The following is a 12520-nucleotide window of genomic DNA, read 5'->3' as shown; positions in this document are numbered from 1 at the left end:
TAGAGTGAGTAATCGACCCACTTCACAGAGGAGGAAACTGAGGCCAGAAGAGGAAGACAACTCGACCCAGATCACACAGCCATCCCTTCAGTAGGTGCATGACCAAGACTTATCACAGACAGTGCCTCTAAATCCTCACACTTGGAATAGGAACCCCCGCCCTGTTTGCCCCCCACTTCTGGGTGTTGCCCAGTCACACTGGCAGGATTTTCACTGGCACTTCTGCCTCGCCTGGGCTGACTCATCTCTTGCACCCATTTGTTCTGTTCAGAGTCTTTCCTAACTCAACCCAGGCGGGCACGGAGGGGATTTGAGGGCTGGTGCTCCCCTCATAGCTCAGTAGGTAAAGAATCTGCCTGCAATGCAGGAGACCTGGGATCGATTCCTGGGTTAGGAAAAATCCCCTGGAGAAGGAAATGGCAACCCACTCCAGTATTCTTGCCTGGAAAATCCCATGGACAGAGGAGCCTGGCAAGCTACAGTCCATGGGGTCACAAGAGTCAGACAAGACTTGGTGACTAAACCACCAGAATTGTTGGAGGACTCTCCACCAAAATCGTTGGAGAAACTAGTCTAGGTCCAGGGCTGGAAAGCTGGAAGGCCCTGAGAGGGCCAGCCCTGGGTTGGCCTCTGGCCAGGCGCAGGGCGGGGGTGCTTTGCACCTCCTGGAGGAGGGGTGATGAGGAGCCCCAAGGGAGAAGCATGCTTCCGCCCGCATTACCTCCCTCCTCCCAGGCTCCTGCTCCCTGAGGGCGGCGGCTGTCACTCCCAGCTTCTTCGGCGCCAGCTGGCTCCTTGTTCTCAGCCTTCGCGCCTGCCTGCTCGCTTTCCTGCTTTCCTACCAGCTTGCCTACTGGGTCGATATGTCAATCATGTGAAGACAAGGTGGATACAAGTGGAACTGAGGCAGTGTACTGATCACAAGACTTTGATTCCACCAAATGATACAGGTTTATTGGGATGTCACACATATGCATGCATTCACTCAACAAACTGTGTTCTTTGCCAGGCCCTGAATGGCAAATGAAGGATTCAGAGATCAGATTACAGCCATGAACTCTCAGGGATCAGGGTAGGTATTGGTGCAGAGGTGGGCATAGAAAGCCATGGGAGCCTGAGGAGGAATATCTCAACATCAGGGTGGTTATCCGTGCAGTAGGGTTGCTATATTTAGAAAATAAAAAATAGAGAGCCCCACTCTGATATGAATTTCAGTTAAATAACAAATAATTTTCATTAGTGATATTGGGGGAGTATGTAATTTCCTCAGTTCTGTCTCACCGCAGCAAAAATTTGAATCGATGGATGGATCAGTGTTACAGCTCAGTTTTATTTGGAAAGCAAAGGAAAATACATCCTCCAGGCGTGAGGGTGGGCTGACCCAAAAGACTTGAAGAGAAGAGAAGCCAGAAGTTCAATTTTGGCTCCTCTTTTTATATGTTTTTTCTCCTCCCCCTGAGCCTGTCCTATGTAAATTGGGCTAGCCAGGAGGGCTGTTTGTTTCACCTAAGGTTCTCACTCCAGTCCTCAGAACTTCCTTTGTTCTATTTTCATGGGCTTTTTCCTTTCTTTGTCTTTTAGCCACAGCCATTATGGACTCCTTTTTCCTATTCTAACTACCTAACAGGAATAAATGAGTTAACAACTACATAAGGAAAAGAAAAATATACTTAAAACTGTACCTGGCCTTTAGGAAGAGCTATGTAAATATTAGCTACTGTTACTCTTCAGAGTAGTGTCTCTTAGCCTTTTTTTATGCTAAGGACACTTCTGGCAATCTGGTGAAATCTAAAGAAACCCTTCCCAGAATAATGCATGCATAAGATAAATAAAGATTACAAAAGAAATACAAAAACTAAAATAAGAAAGATATCTATAACATAGTTATATAAGTACTTCTTTATTAATATATTAAATATCAAACTCTATCAACAGGTTTAGTGACTAACATAATTTCAAAATAGTGATGTAATTTGAGAGACCTGAAACAACTATGATGTGCTATGAAAATCTGATTTCTATTGGTGACAAAGCCACAGGTACTGCTAATACTACTGTAATTTGTTAACTACATTTCCTATAATGACATGCTACATATCTGTTAGTGATAGTGAAAATAAAGATGCAACCTTCCCCCCCAAATCCATGGGCTCCTTAAATTCTCTCTAGAGACTCTGAAAGGACCCTGGACCCTGGGTTAAGAACTATTGCATTTAAAGTAAATGGAGCCATTAGCTGAACACTTCCTCTCTTGTCACCTCCAACCTTGTCTCTGCCCCTACTCTCTTTCCTCGGGTCTCAGAGAAGAGAAGTCCTATCTTGGGCTTGCCCTTCCCACTGGGCTCTTGGTCTCAACCTCTCCCACTTCCTTGGGGAATTGTGCCACTGAGCATCTCCTCTCTTTATTGTTTGAACCTCTGTCTCAAGATAATTAGAAAATAGGGAACAGAGTGAACTCAACTTTTGCACACAATAGATACTCATCAGTAAGGGTGCATGAGGGCCAGAGGTGAGCCGAGAGGCATGTCAGGGACAACAGAACCAGCAACATCCGGCATTACCCAGAGTTAAGTTTAGGGTTATCTCTACCGGAGGTGAGAGAAGAGCAAAGGTTTTTCTTTACTCCTGGGAGATAAAAACCACAGGATAACCCATTTAACCCTTGTGGGTGCCTGCAGTTATCCTGGAAAAGGCACTAGCTCCGACTCTGAGATGACGTTGACAAATATAAAGGACCCCAGCAGATGAGTGTGGAGAGCAACTGAACATGTGCCTATAATTTGAGTGAGTTGGGGCGCAATTCAAATGAATGGTTTAAATTCTGAAGGAGTGTGTGGGTTGTGAGAATGACTGTAGTGAACATCTGAGAGCATGCTGAGGACGCATGCTAACCAAGTGTTTATCATTTGTATAAATGGAACTGATGTCTAAATGAGCTTGTGTGATGCCAGCCTAAGGTCATGATGACTTTACCTTTGCCCAAATCAATGGCCATTTTTCAGCCTTTGTGTAATCAGAACTTTCTGACTGCACTTGACACGGTTGACCAACTCTCCCTCCTAGAAACTACCCCTTAGCTTTCATGACACCTCTTTTTCCTGGTTCCCCCTGCTTTGCTGTTTCTTCTTGGCCTTCTCCCTGAGTTCCTTTTCTGGGGAGTCCATCTATCTCCTGGTTTCAGTAGTGCCTGTATGCTGAGGACTTTCCACTCTCTAGGCTCATTTTTTCCACCGAATTTCAGAATGAGACAGCCAATCATTTTCTGTCCCCCTACACCAGGTGTTCCTTAGGCACCTCCAACACATATCCTAAACTAAACTTAATCATTGCCTCCAACATCTGTTCTATCACAGTTCAGTTCAGTTCAGTTGCTCAGTAGTGTCTGACTCTTTGCGACCCCATGAATTGCACACCAGGCCTCCCTGTGCATCACCAACTCCCAGAGTTCACTCAAACTCATGTCCGTCAAGTCGGTGATATCATCCAGCCATCTCATCCTCTGTCATCCCCTTCTCCTCCTGCCCCCAATCCCTCCCAGCATCAGAGTCTTTTCCAATGAGTCAACTCTTCACATGAGGTGGCCAAAGTTCTGGAGTTTCAGCTTCAGCATCATTCCTTCCAAAGAACACCCAAGAATGATCTCTTTTAGAATGGACTGGTTGGATCTCCTTGCAGTCCAAGGGACTCTCAAGAATCTTCTCCACCACAGTTCAAAAGCATCAATTCTTAGGCACTCAGCTTTCTTCACAGTCCAACTCTCACATCCATACATGACCACTGGTAAAACCATAGCCTCGACTAGACGGACCTTTGTTGGCAAAATAATGTCTCTGCTTTTCAATATGTTATCTAGGTTGGTCATAACTTTCCTTCCAAGGAGTAAGCGTCTTTTAATTTCATGGCTGCAGTCACCATCTGCAGTGATTTTGGAGCCCAAAAAAATAAAGTCTGACACTGTTTCCCCATCTATTTCCCATGAAGTGATGGCACCAGATGCCATGATCTTCATTTTCTGAATGTTGAGCTTTAAGCCAACTTTTTCACTCTCCTCTTTCACTTTCATCAAGAGGCTTTTTAGTTCCTCTTCACTTTCTGCCATAAGGGTGGTGTCATCTGCATATCTAAGGTTATTGATATTTCTCCCGGCAATCTTGATTCCAGCTTGTGCTTCTTCCAGCCCAGCGTTTCTCATGATGTACTCTGCATAGAAGTTAAATAAGCAGGGTGACAATATGCAGCCTTGACGTACTCCTTTTCCTGTTTGGAACCAGTCTGTTGTTCCATGTCCAATTCTAACTGTTGCTTCCTGACCTGCATATAGATTTCTCAAGAGGCAGGTCAGGTTCTATCTCAGTTGGTAGCAATACCATCTTCACAGACACCCAAACTGGACCCTGGGAATGATGCCCTCTTCACTCCATCTAACCAGCTGCCAAATTATGATGATCTAATGCCTACATCCTCCTTAAATTTGGCACCTCCTCTCTATCTTCCTCCTATTACAACCCAAAATCTCTTGTCTGTACTATTATAACTAGTGAGATCTCCCTGTTGTCTCTCTTAAAAGAAGCCTCCAAGAAGCCAGAAGGAACCTCTTCCTAAAGCTAAAATTTTAATATGTTACCCCCTCCTTACTTTAAACCCTTTGACTGGTTCTCTCTCACTTCTAGGCCTCTCAATAAGTTGCTGCATTATGATTGTCTGACTTCAGCCTGTACAACACTACTTTTCAGCAACAATATATGACTTTAAACTCCCCACAGTAGTGCTACCAGGTGAGATAAAAGATGCTAAGTGATGAAATTTGAATTTCAGATAAACAACAAATAAATTTTAGTATAAATATCTCCCAGGCAGTATTGGGGACATACTGATACTAATATTGTGGTTTCCCTGATGCCTCAGATGATAAAGAATCTGCCTGCAGTGCAGGAGACCCAGGTTTGACCCCTGGGTTGTGAACCTCCCCTGGAGAAGGGAACGGCTACCCACTCCAGCATTCTTGCCTGGAGAATCCCATAGACAGGGGAGCCTGATGGGTTACAGTCCATGGAGTCGCAGAGTCAGAAACGACTGAGCAAGTAACACTTTCACTTCTTTTCACACTAAAATTATTTGTTACTGTCAGGGGAGTGTGTAATTTCCTCGGTTCTGTCTTGCTACAGCAAAAATTTGAAGTGACAGACAGATCAGTGTTACAGCTCAGTTTTATTTGGCAAGTAAACGAAAATACATCCTTGAGGCATGAGGGTGAGCCAACCCAAAAGACTTGAAGAGAAGAGAAGCCAGAAGTTCAATTTTGGCTCCTCTTTTTATGTTTTTTCTCCTCCCCCTGAGCTTGCCCTTTGTAAATTGGGCTAGCCAGCAGGGCTGTTTGTTTCACCTGAGGTTCTCACTCCAGTCCTCTGAACTTTCTTTGTTCTATTTTCACGGGCTTTTTCCTTTCTTTGTCTTTTAGCCACAGCCATTATGGACTCCTTTTTCCTATTCTAACTACCTAACATTCCCCCCTCAAGAGATGGGAGGCCCAATTCTTTGGGAATGGGTCATCAAGGTCTCTCTGGCTACTTCCTGCTGAACTGGGACAGCGAGGGGCATTGGGCCTCCCCCTCTTGCTAGTCTCAAGCCTCAGAGTCCTTACAGCGGTGTCCATATAAGGGTGAGTGATATTTTCCATGGTCAGCTGTAGTTTTATATATCCTTGTTGAACTGGCACCGCATGTTGTAACTTGTTGACCTGGGCAGAGACAAAACGGGTTAGACAATCAATAATACATGGAGCAATCATAAGCAGCATCAATATGGTGATAACAAGGATTAGTAGGGGCATTAGCTAATTCCAAATTCCCTCCCATCAGAAGGATCCCCCAAAGAGATATTGTAGCCACCCTGAGAACTCTCCAGCTCATTCTTTGAGATCCTGTAGGATCTGAATGTTTTTCTTGAGGACTCTGAAACTTTCTATAACTTAGCTGGTGGTATTTACCCAGAAACAACACGTCTCATTCAAGGTGGCTTGAGTTCCTCTTTGTTCAGGGATCAGGAGACCTATCTCCTGTCTATTTTGGAGTACAACCCCTGCCAAGCTGTGTTGGCTTTTTAGAGCTATCCTGAGAAATCTTATCCCCAGAAACTTAATTTTGGGGGGTGTTCATTAGAATGGCACTCATTTGTAGTCCTGAATAGGTATCTGAGATCTCCCAGGGGCTCACAGGTGTATTGAGTGTCCTCTTCTGTTTTCTTCCACAGCTTGACTCGTGAGTAGTGAATCCAGGAATTATGTCCTAGTACCTTGACTGCTGTGGGGGTAGAAAGTACTACAGGGTAGGGGCCCTTCCATGTAGGCTGGAGTTGAGCCTTTGGGGACCCAACTTTCCAGACTTCAATTAGGACTTGAGTCTCTGGAGCATATAGTGGTGGCTCTTTAGAATCTTTTGGGTCCTGGTTGACACACCACAAGCATATATCTTGTTGGAATTGCCCAATGGCCATGGTATAAGACTGGAGGGTCTGAGTCTCTGGATCTAGGAAGAGGTCATTGACATAAACAAAAGGTCTCCCGTATAGCATCTCATAAGAACTAAGACCAACCTGTTCCTTAGGGGCAACACAGGTGCAGAGGAGAGCTAATGGTAAAGCCTCCTTCCATCCCAAGGAGGTCTCCTGGTTTATCTTTTTTATTGCTGATTTTAAGAATTGGTTGGCTCTTTCTACTTTTCCTGAAGACTGAGGCCTCCAGGCACAATGTAGATAATAAGCAATGCTCAATGCTTTAGAGACCCCTTGGGTGACCTTAGAAGTAAATGATGTCCCATTGTCACTTTGTAATGACCTGAGTAGACCAAATCTTGGAATGGTTTCAGGGAGCAGTTTTTTTTACCACCTCCTCAGCCTTCTCAGTCCGGGTAGGAAAGCCTTTAATCCATCCTGTGAATGTATCTATCATGAATAATAGGTATTTATACCCTTGAGAAACTGGCATCTGGGTGAAGTTCATCTGCCAGTCCTCTCCTGAGTAGGTCCCATGCCATTGGACAGGCTGGGCCAGCTCGCGTCTTCAAGCTCCTTGGGGGTTGTTTAATTGGCAAGTGGGACAAGAGGAGACCACTTACCTTATAGTCATCTGGAAGCCTGTTCCTCTGAAGGACCTTTCTAGTAATCCTTGGAGGGCCTTCTCCCCTAAATGAGTGGTGGCATGTAAGGAGTTAACCAAGTTCCATTGGAGGTTCCCAGGCAGAAAAAGGAGTCCTTCCTTGTGGAACCACCCCACATGATCTTCTTGAAAGCCCTCACTCTTAGCTTTAAGAGTCTCACCTTCAGTATATGAAGGAGTTTCTGACAAATTAGTCTGTGGAACTAAGGTGGCAACCCCTATTAGGTCATTGTTCTGTAATCCTGCTCTCTTAGCTGCCTGATCAGCTGCTTGGTTTCCTTGTGCCGCTTCTGTGCTCCCTTTTTGGTGTCCTTTATAATACGAGACTGAAACCTCAGTAGCCAGATGGACTGCCTCCAAGAGCCTAAGGATTTGATCACCATATTTGATTGGGTACCCTTGGGTGGTCAAGTGGCCTCTTTCTTTCCAAATAGCAGCATGTGCATGTAGCACCAGAAAAGCATGCTTGGAGTCAGTATAAATGGCTACTCTTTTTCTTTTTCCCAGCTCTAAAGCTCAAGTCAGGGCTATGAGCTCAGCTAATTAGGCTGAAGTACCTGGTGGCAGAGGCTTAGCCTCTATGGTCTCAAAATTGGAGACTATTGCATATCTGGCTCTTTTTCCATCCAAGACAAAGCTGCTTCCATCAGTGTACCAGATTTCCTCAGGATTGGTCAGAAGATCTGACAGTCCCTCTAGGGTTTTGTCCAGTGGTCCAAGGTTGCTAGGCAAGAGTGAAAGGGGAGAGAGCCCTCAGGGGTAGGCAGGAGGGTAGCTGGGTTAAGAACCTCACAAGGGGATATAGTCAGGCCTGGATTTTCCATCAGAACTACTTGATATCTGAGGATCCTGTGATCAGACATCCATAAATGGCCTCTCCCATTCAGGAGTTGTTTCACTTGGTGGGTGGTAAAAATAGTTTGCCCCCAAGAGAGAGTTTTAAAGCATCTTCTATCAGGACTACAATAGCTGCAAGATTTTGAAGGCAGGGAAAGATCTCTTCCCAATAAGGGAGTAGGACGCTCAGGGACCACCAGAAGCTGGTGGGAAAATATTTGTCCATCCCAACAGCCAAGTGCTCAGGTGAATCTTTTTCTAATTGCTTTTCCTATAGCACCCAAAATGGTACAGGTTTGGGAGGAGAAGGCTCAGGAGAAGGAGGTCAGGACAGAGTAAGTAGTCCCTGTGTCAACCAAGAAATTCTCGGACCTACCTGCCACATCCAGTTGCACCCTTGGCTCCAGCCCCATGATGGTCGTCTGTGACAGGCAGGCTGGGTGGAGCGGGCGGCTTCAGTCCTGTTGAACCATCATGACGGAAGGCTTGGTGCCTGACCTTGAGGCTCTTGGATCCCCAGGGCAGAGTGCTGCCCAATGTCCCAATTGATGGCATTTGTAGCAAGCTATTTTAGGAGACCTGTCATGGTTTGGACACTCTTTGGCCCAAATGTCCCGCCTGTCTACAGATTGGGCATTTGCCTCGTGTCTTGTCCTTCAAGGACTCAGGGTTTGCCACAGGGTTTCCCTGGAGGGCGGCCAGCATCTGGGCATGCCTTGTCTCTTTCCTTTTCTCCCTTTCCTGGGCCTTGACCTCCCTCTCCTGTTCTCTGTTATGACAGGTATTGGTGGCTGTCTGGACCATCTCATCTAAAGAGGCAGCAGGGTCCTGCTGCTGTAGCTATTGTAACTTTATCCTGATGTCTGATGCACACTGGGACAGGAATTTGTCCTTTAAAATCACCTGTCACTTGTAAGAATCTATGTCCAAATTGGTAAACTTTCGGAGGGACTCTTTTAGACTTTCCAGAAAGGCAATGGGGTTCTTGTTGGACTCCTGAGTTATTGCTGAGACCAGGCACAGTCCCACAACTAATAGGCTTCCTTCTATTTCCATGGGTGGACTTCCTTAGGGGTGAGTCTTTCTGAAGCTTATCCTACCCAGTACCGTTGCAACCTGAGAGCCGGGCGTCCCCAGGTCAGGGTGCAGATCCCCAGGCAGGGCGAGGCATGACAGCCTCCTGGAGATTGAATCCCCAGGCAGGTTGAGGCATGTCGGCCTCCTGAGAATTGGGTCCCTTGGCAGGTTAAGGCATGTCGATCTCCTGGGACCCCTGGACTGGCGGATCCCCAAGCAGGTTGAGGTGTGACAACCTTCAGAGGACCAGATCCCTAGGCAGGTCAACGCAGGTCGACCTCCTAGGACCCACGGACTGGAGTTGGGTGTCCACAAGGTCTCCAGTGTGACCAGTGCTGGGTAGGATTAAGGGGTTGTAATCTTAACTCAGACAGCCATTTTGCTTTTTTGCATTTCTTTTCCATGGGGATGGTATTGATCCCTGTCTCCTGTACAATGTCACAAATCTCAGTCTATAGTTCATCAAGCACTCTATCTATCAGATCTAGTCCCTTAAATCTATTTCTCACCTTACAAATAGCTGTGAAAAGAAGAGAAGCGAAATGCAAAGGAAAAAAGGAAAGATATAAGCATCTGAATGCAGAGTTCCAAAGAACAGCAAGAAGAGATAAGAAAGCCTTCCTCAGTGATCAATGCAAAGAAATAGAAGAAAACAACAGAATGGGAAAGACTAGAGATCTCTTCAAGAAAATTAGAGATACCAAGGGAGCATTTCATGCAAAGATGGGCTCGATAAAGGACAGAAATGGTATGGACCTAACAGAAACAAAAGATATTAAGAAGAGGTGGCAAGAATACACAGAAGAACTGTACAAAAAAGATCTTCACGACCCAGATAATCACGATGGTGTGATCACTCATCTAGAGCCAGATATCCTGGAATATGAAGTCAAGTGGGCCTTAGAAAGCATCACTGCGAACAAAGCTAGTGGAGGTGATGGAATTCCAGTTGAGCTATTTCAAATCCTGAAAGATGATGCTGTGAAAGTGCTGCACTCAATATGCCAGCAAATTTGGAAAACTCAGCAGTGGCCACAGGACTGGAAAAGGTCAGTTTTCATTCCAATCCCAAAGAAAGGCAATGCCAAAGAATGCTCAAACTACCTCACAATTGCACTCATCTCACACGCTAGTAAAGTAATGCTCAAAATTCTCCAAGCCAGGCTTCAGCAATACGTGAACCGTGAACTTCCAGATGTTCAAGCTGGTTTTAGAAAAGGCAGAGGAACCAGAGATCAAATTGCCAACATCTGCTGGATCATGGAAAAGCAAGAGTGTTCCAGAAAAACATCTATTTCTGCTTTATTGACTATGCCAAAGGCTTTGACTGTGTGGATCACAATAAACTGTGGAAAATTCTGAAAGAGATGGGAATACCAGACCACCTGACCTGCCTCTTGAGAAATTTGTATGCAGGTCAGGAAGCAACAGTTTGAACTGGACATGGAACAACAGACTGATTCCAAATAGGAAAAGGAGTACGTCAAGGCTGTATATTGTCACCCTGTTTATTTAACTTCTATGCAGAGTACATCATGAGAAACACTGGGCTGGAAGAAGCACAAGCTGGAATCAAGATTTCTGGGAGAAATATCAATAACTTCAGATACGCAGATGACACCACCCTTATGGCAGAAAGTGAAGAGGAACTCAAAAGCCTCTTGATGAAAGTGAAAGTGGAGAGTGAAAAAGTTGGCTTAAAGCTCAACATTCAGAAAACGAAGATCATGGCATCCGGTCCCATCACTTCATGGGAAATAGATGGGGAAACAGTGGAAACAGTGTCAGACTTTATTTTTCTGGGCTCCAAAATCACTGCAGATGGTGACTGCAGCCATGAAATTAAAAGACGCTTACTCCTTGGAAGGAAAGTTATGACCACCCTAGATAGCATATTCAAAAGCAGAGACATTACTTTTCCAACAAAGGTCCGTCTAAAAAAAAAAAAAAAAAGGTCCGTCTAGTCAAGGCTATGGTTTTTCCAGTGGTCATGTATGGATATGAGAGTTGGACTGTGAAGAAGGCTGAGCGCCGAAGAATTGATGCTTTTGAACTGTGGTGTTGGAGAAGACTCTTGAGAGTCCCTTGGACTGCAAGGAGATCCAACCAGTCCATTCTGAAGGAGATCAGCCCTGGGATTTCTTTGGAAGGAATGATGCTAAAGCTGAAACTCCAGTACTTTGGCACCTCATGCGAAGAGTTGACTCATTGGAAAAGACTCTGATGCTGGGAGGGATTGGGGGCAGGAGGAGAAGGGGACGACAGAGGATGAGATGGCTGGATGGCATCACCGACTTGATGGACGTGAGTTTGAGTGAACTCCAGGAGTTGGTGATGCACAGGGAGGCCTGGCGTGCTGCCATTCACGGGGTTGCAAAGAGTCGGACACGACTGAGGGACAGAACTGAACTGAACTGAACTGAGTGACTAAGCATAGCACAGAGTCCCTGCCACGTGGGTTTGAGTCCCAAATGTTAGGTAAACGGTCAAGCACAACTTACAGAAATGGAAAGATGATGACCTGCCTAATACTTTGTAAGCAGTAGCATAGATGGAGAGAGGAGCTGGAGGATGGGAGGAAAAAGCAGTGGGAAAAATGTGCCAAGGAATCCCCTTCATAATTTGCCAGAAAATCTGCCAAATACCTGACCTGTGCCCACAATTTTCATTGGCCTGATCCTTGGCACAAAGGACATTAAGGACAGAAGAACCCTCACCCACTTGGGCAACAGCTACTAGGGCATAGCAGATGGTGCAACCTTTGGGACACACTGGGAAGTAGAGTAGCCCCTGCCAGAGTCCCTCAGTTGCACCCACTGCCGCTCGCCTGTTCGTGGGGGTGGGAGGGAGGCGGGTGTCAAGGAAACAAGAAAGGAGAGGCTATAAAGGAATTAAGATTTTGTTAGCCGTATGTCCTTCCAGCCATAGGAGCGAGGACCTCCTACCTTAATCGGAGGTCTTCTGGAACCTGAGCTGTGTGACATTTCTGCTGAGTTTGCTTTTGTTGTCCCAGTTTCCAGCACACTGGTCTTCTTGTCACTTCCACTGCGCTGGGTTTTCTTGAGTTCAGCTTCCACCACGGGAGCTTTCACTGAGTTGGGCTTCTGCTGTGCTTGGGCTCCGCCTCGTGGGGGCCTAGCCGAGGTTGTTTCAGCCAGGTTAAATCTGAGAAAGGGCACCATATTCCTAATAACCCTACAAAGGAGGTACTTTGATTATATCCATTTTATGGAAGAGGATAAAGAGGCACATTCAAGTAGCTTTCCCAAGGTCATCCAGTTAGCAAATGATGAAGCTGAGATTCAAACCCAAACCTCTGGTATCAGAGTCTGTGTTGAAAATTCAAGGAGTTGAATTGGTAGGATGCCAAGGGATAATGGGTTGAGGACACTGGTGGGAATGGGTAAAGAGAGAGGAGGAATGAGAGAGCGTCTACACTGTCCAGAAGAAAAT

Source organism: Bubalus kerabau, chromosome X, assembly GCF_029407905.1.
Source record: "Bubalus kerabau isolate K-KA32 ecotype Philippines breed swamp buffalo chromosome X, PCC_UOA_SB_1v2, whole genome shotgun sequence".
In the NCBI taxonomy this organism is placed as follows: Eukaryota; Metazoa; Chordata; class Mammalia; order Artiodactyla; family Bovidae; genus Bubalus; species Bubalus kerabau.
This window is presented reverse-complemented; position numbering follows the sequence as displayed.